This window comes from Benincasa hispida, chromosome 9 (genome assembly GCF_009727055.1).
Source record: "Benincasa hispida cultivar B227 chromosome 9, ASM972705v1, whole genome shotgun sequence".
NCBI classification, from domain to species: domain Eukaryota; kingdom Viridiplantae; phylum Streptophyta; class Magnoliopsida; order Cucurbitales; family Cucurbitaceae; genus Benincasa; species Benincasa hispida.
This window is the reverse complement of record NC_052357.1, coordinates 60,088,583-60,094,700: the sequence shown is the minus strand read 5'-3', so window position 1 is coordinate 60,094,700 and position 6,118 is coordinate 60,088,583.

The following is a 6,118-nucleotide window of genomic DNA, read 5'->3' as shown; positions in this document are numbered from 1 at the left end:
GGTTCAATTTCCAATATTGGAAAATAATTCTATTAAAAATTTGAAATTTTCAAATCAAAATAATATATAAATTTAAATATTTGAAAATTCAAAATTAAAAATTAAATTAATATATAGGTATAAAAAATAATAAAGAAAATAATTATAAAGAAAAGAAAGAAATAATTATAAAATAAATATTAAAAATAAAAAATAGAAACAGGAAACAAGAACGTTATCAAGCGAGCTCTTAGTGACCCCATAGTTCTTGTTGCACTAAGGTACCATAATACCCTCTTAACTGCCTGCCAGTGATCCGTAGTTAGTTGTTTCAGAAATTGACTAAGGTGGTTCACAATATAGGCTATGTCGAGAGGTGTATTGGTCAGATACTGTAGTGCCCCAATGGTACTTCGATAAATAAAAAAAATCCAACAAGGGCTCACCAGTGGATTACAAAAGGTGTTTGCCAACAACTGAGGGTGACAGGGTATGTTTAAGATGTGTCATATCAAGTTTTGAAAGTAAATCATCAATATACTTTTTTTGAGTGGGTAACATACCAAACTCAACCTTATTCATTTTTATCCCAAGAAAATAACTTAGAGATCCCAGATCTTTTAGAGCAAAGGTTTTGTCCTGAGTTACAACTAATTTGGCCAGCAACCCACAATCATTATCAGTCAAAATCACATCGTCCAAATATACAAGTAAAAAAATCATAGAGGTGAAGGAAATCGGACATGAGAATTTCCATCAGCAGCTGAATGATCATTCTAAATTTCATTCGTATATGAATATACTCAATTATAATCAATAAACGGAAACATATAGGCTATGCACAAAATGAAATTACAACATGCTTTATATAAGATTAAGGGATAGAATTAACATACCTTTGAAGACTCATCTTCAATCTCCCTTGATCATGAATACTCGAACAGACTCCAAGATTTCAACACACGAACGCTTGCACTCAGCGATCTCCAAGATCACGAACAATCGGCAACCACCACACAAACACCGCGAATTCAATGAACGACCTCCAAGAAGCTCGACTATGTCAAGTTGAGTACGAAACCACCACAATGGCTACATTGGTATTCTCGGTGTGAGAATCCAGAAGTGTGAGCTCTGTGTGGACTTGATTAGAGGACGAGATCGGAGGAACAATCATGTAAACGATTGAGCAAGTGAGAGATGACAAGACCTATCGTATAGACGATGCCCAATCGTTTAGAAGAAGCTCTGTGATCGTTTAGCAAAAGATTCGCGATCGTTTAGCTATCGGCCAGCAGAGTGAACTATCGTATAGTATCACTCCATGATCGTCTAATCTCTCTTTAGCTGTTGTTTAGTAAATCTCATTCACTTGATAACCACCGTGAGTAATTTCCGAGAATAAAAACTCTCAATTAAACTACTACTAAATTTAGGAAAAAAATTTCTTTTATCTCATGGTTACCATGAAACCATTAATAACCTCCCACTCAATTGGTTATTAGAGAAAAAGAGATAATTATCCAATAATTAATATTAATATAAATATATATGATAACCAACTTACCATACTATATTTATAACCTATAGTTTTCATATTTCATCTTATGAAACATATAAACCATAGTTCTTTTTCTATTTCATGGTACTTAATGTAAATCTCATTTACATTAATCCTCCACGTGATGTATCTCATACACCATACTGATCATATCATATATAATCGAATTACCTCTTTTCAATTTGAACATTTCAAATCAACACCAAGAACTGATTCTCAACTTGAATCCATTGAGCTACCAAAGAAACCTTATGGACTTATAGCTCGAAGCTCCAACAGTATGTGAATAACTGACTAAACTCTTTAGTCACGGGATCCATCATCCATTAACTGTCAGACACTCAACTAAAGACCGAAAGCTGAACTCTCTTTACCACAGATATATTATGTGTCCATATCAACCAATCAACAGTGCGATAACCCTTCACAAATCGCTCGTAAGTACAGCTGGGTCAATAACCGTTATGCCCCTGTAGTTACATCTAACTACTTAAGTACCATTGATCCCTCTAGTGAACATAAGTCATAATCTTACTATGACTGAGTCCTCTCTTCCAAATAGAAGTTGTGGCCACTATGTTTAAGTCCCAGTATCAGCCTTTGAGGGAGCAATCTATCTACTTACCCCTACTTCGGGGAATGAGTGAATTCCATCTTGTGTAACTGAGTTCCTAGGTACCAAATCAAATAAGTCTCCAAAAAGGTAGGCATATTAAGTTAGCAATCTGGCCACTCTCATCCATATTAATCAAAGGACTGCCCTCAAAAGTAGGAGTTCCCAAAACACTTAGGATTGAGGGAACACTTAGGATTGAGTTCATGTCACCTATAGTCGTTTAGGTGAGATATAAGTCTCCAGTATCAACGGCGTTATATACAGAGACTAGTCATCTCGTGATTCAGTCTTATAAAAACTCTTTGTATAGGACACCTCCACTCACATGCTCCACATGAATGGTCAGAATCTACCATCTATAGTAGTTCACAACACTTACAAACCTCTACAAAGTGGGTCGTGTCCGTAGTGACACCAGGATCAGGTATCTCTCCTTAATCCTTATACTATAGACCTATTTAGGTTATCACTTAAGGCATGATCCACTTGTATATCTCATATACATGCTTAAGTTTACATACAATAACCATAGAGCTTTGTTTATTGGATATGAGTAAATATCAGATAAAATAACTCTTATTTTATTCATAACAATGTGTATAAATTACAAACTACAAGACTCCGAGAGAATTGGGACACCAATCCCAACAAGAGGTACCTTGTTTTTAAATGAATAATGAGGTATCAGCTTTACCATTGATGAAACCCCAAGACAACAAAGCTGATTTGAGCATATGATTCCAAGCTTCGGTGGTTGCTTTAAACCATAAATGGCTTTATTGGGTTTACAGATGTAGTCTGGATAACGATCATCAACATAGCTGGGAGGCTGCGCTATATAAACATCCTCTATAATGCATTATCGAAATCTAGTTGACGTACATGTCAATTTTTGGAGACGATAATAGACAGAGCTGTTGGGGTTGATGCCCTAAAGTCTCGTGTCCTGTAGTTTATAAACAGTTTGTATGAACATTTGTGATGTATAATATATAATATTTACTCCATTTCTTGATTTTGCTCATCTGAATGTTTTATTTGCTTTACCACAAACCAATAAACTAAAATCCCTGGTTATCTTTATATAACTTAAGCATGTATGTGGCAACATACAAGTGGATCATGTCTTAAGTGATAACCAAAGGATATAGGAGGAAAACCTTATCCTGGTAATGCTACGGATGCGGCCCACTTTGTGGAATAGTTACATGTGTTGTGACTTGTCATAGATGATTTGATCCTGATCATTCGTGTAGGGGACATGCGAGCGGGGCGTCCTATACAAAGAGTTTGTGTAAGACCTGTCCACGAAGTATTAACATCTCTTATATAACACCGTTCATGATAGAGACTTCACTTCACTAGGATGATCGTAGATAACATGACCTCAATCCTAAGTGAGTTGGGAATTCCTGCCATTAAGGGCAGTCTTTTGATTTACATGGGTGTGAGTAGCCAGGCCACCGACTCAAACCTACCACTTTGGGGATTCGTCTAATTTGGGAGCTGAGAACTCAGCTACATAAAATGGAATTCACTCCTTCCCTGAAGTAGGGGCAAGTAGATAGATAGCTCTCTTAAGGGCTGATTCCAGAGCTTGAACGATGTGGTGCCACACACCTTTTCTTGGCCCAAGAGGTGTTCACACATAGTTGGACTATGTTGTATTGTTCATTAGAGGGATCAGTGGTACTTAAGGAGTGAGATGTACCTACAGGGGTAAAATGGTAAATTGGCCTAACAATACTTACGAGTATATGTGAAGGGTTATTATACTCATGATTGGTTATATCCAATGGAAACAGAAATATATCTGTGGTAAGAAGAGTTCAGTTGTCGGTCTTTAGTAGAATGCTTGCCAGTTAATGGATGGTGGATCTCATGGCTAAAGAGTTCAGTCAGCTATTCACGTACTGTTGGAGCTTCGAGCCATAGGTCCATAAGGTCCCTTTGGTAGCTTGGATAAAGTTGAGAATTAGTTTTTTGGTCAGTTTGAAATATTCAAATTGACAAGAGGGAGTTCGATTATATATGATATAATGGAACTGGTTAATTATATATGATATGATTGACTAAATGTATGAGATGCATTATTTTGGAGGAAATTGGATATAAATATGATTTATATCAAGTAGAGGAGAAAACATTACAGATATATGATATCAAACTCTAGTTTAAGAATATAATATGATTATATTCATTATTTTATTAATTAGGCAGTTATGAGATAATTGGCCGAAGTTTTCTCCGGATTCGTGCTAAAGTGGGAAGTTGAATTCAGCTCTTGTAACTGAAGAATAAAATGAAAATAGTTTTCATTTTGCAAAAGATACGAAAAATTTTCTCACGATATTAAAGTCTACGATCGCTTAGTGTTGAGAGCCTATACGATAATGCCCGCGTTCCTAAACGACCGCACACCCGCGTCTCTAAACGATCGCCCGTGATTATCTAAACAATCGTTTACATTTACTAGATGATCGTTTAACGTGCCAAGCGTAACTAAACGATCACTTATCTTTTGATAGATGATCACTTAGCATTTACCTACACGATCGTGTACCCCGACCTAAATGACCAAGCACCCGACTATATGATAGTTTTCCTTTTTCTCCCATTTGCTTGTTCGTAGTACACGATTAGCCTTTCCTCCTCCCTCTACCAATTCCACCAAAGTCCACCCTTTGGATTCCCACTCTTAGAATACTGAGGGCTTCATGTGCTGGTGTCGTCCCCGGTAGCTTGTTGTTCGTGTATTGCTGATCGTGTAAACAACCGTGTGTTTCTACGCGACTGCTTGCTGGACGAGTAAGAACGAGAGGAGTTCGTTCACGTTGGACCGAGTTTCTGTGAAGATAGTCTTCAACTAGTACATTATCTCAGTCTTTTGTATTTATTGTTAAAGCATGCCAATAATTATTGTTTACAATGCATATTTGTTTGTTAGAATGTATATGTAGTAATTCTGTCACAATGAAATCGGAAATATCCACTTCCGCTCATAGGTACTCTTGTTTAAGAGTTCCTTCAATTGGTATCAGAGCCAGGTTTCTGATATTCCAATTTCATTGATGCAAAAAATTGCATATACATTCTTGATAGGTGCAACATATCTACTCTCTATTTAATAGTTAAATCATTTGTGGATGTGTGGATTAATGGATTTTTTTGGGATGAAACCTTGTAAAGGCCCTTGCATTTTTGGGCATAATTAATTGTTATCGAATCTATAATACAAAGTTAGTTTGAGTTTTGAGTCGTTCGTGAAGAAGTTCGGAGCAAGGGTTGCTGTTTTCCGAGGAAGAAAACAACCAAGCGTTGGTCGGATCGTGTAGACAATGGGGTAGGTGATCGTTGAGTATCGGATGCTCGGGTGTCGTTTAACGTGCATGCACACTAGACGATCGTATAGCTCAGCAAATCTCATCACATAGTAACTGACTATACGATCGCGGAATAAAAGCAGATAAATCATTTACCTCTTTGCATGCTAAGCAATCGTCTAGACGATCAGGCTTCGCGGCCTCGTTGTCGTCTAAGCGATCGTTTAACTTTTCGTGCTATCGTCTAGTGTGCGCTAAGCGATCGTTTACCTGAAGGCGTTTACTAAACGATGGAGTTTCGCCCAGAGGTTCAAGACCCGGTTCGTCTGTGAATCAATTTGCTCGATGGAAAAATGTAATAGATAGAATTTTTCATTCAGGTTTTGTAAAGGTTCATCCCATTCCATTAATCTTTGGTTTAATACATGAGATGTATGTTTATTTATATGTCATATGGTATGTACATATAGAAAATCTCACCATAGGTTATGCATTGATCATGCATCATCTATTTATTATAATTGTTATAATTTTAGAGAAGCATGATTTAAATTACGTAAGAGCATGCTCATGCATCATATGATATAAGAGTTATATATCAGTTTAATAGGATTAAATTGACTAATAAAAGGTTAAAGT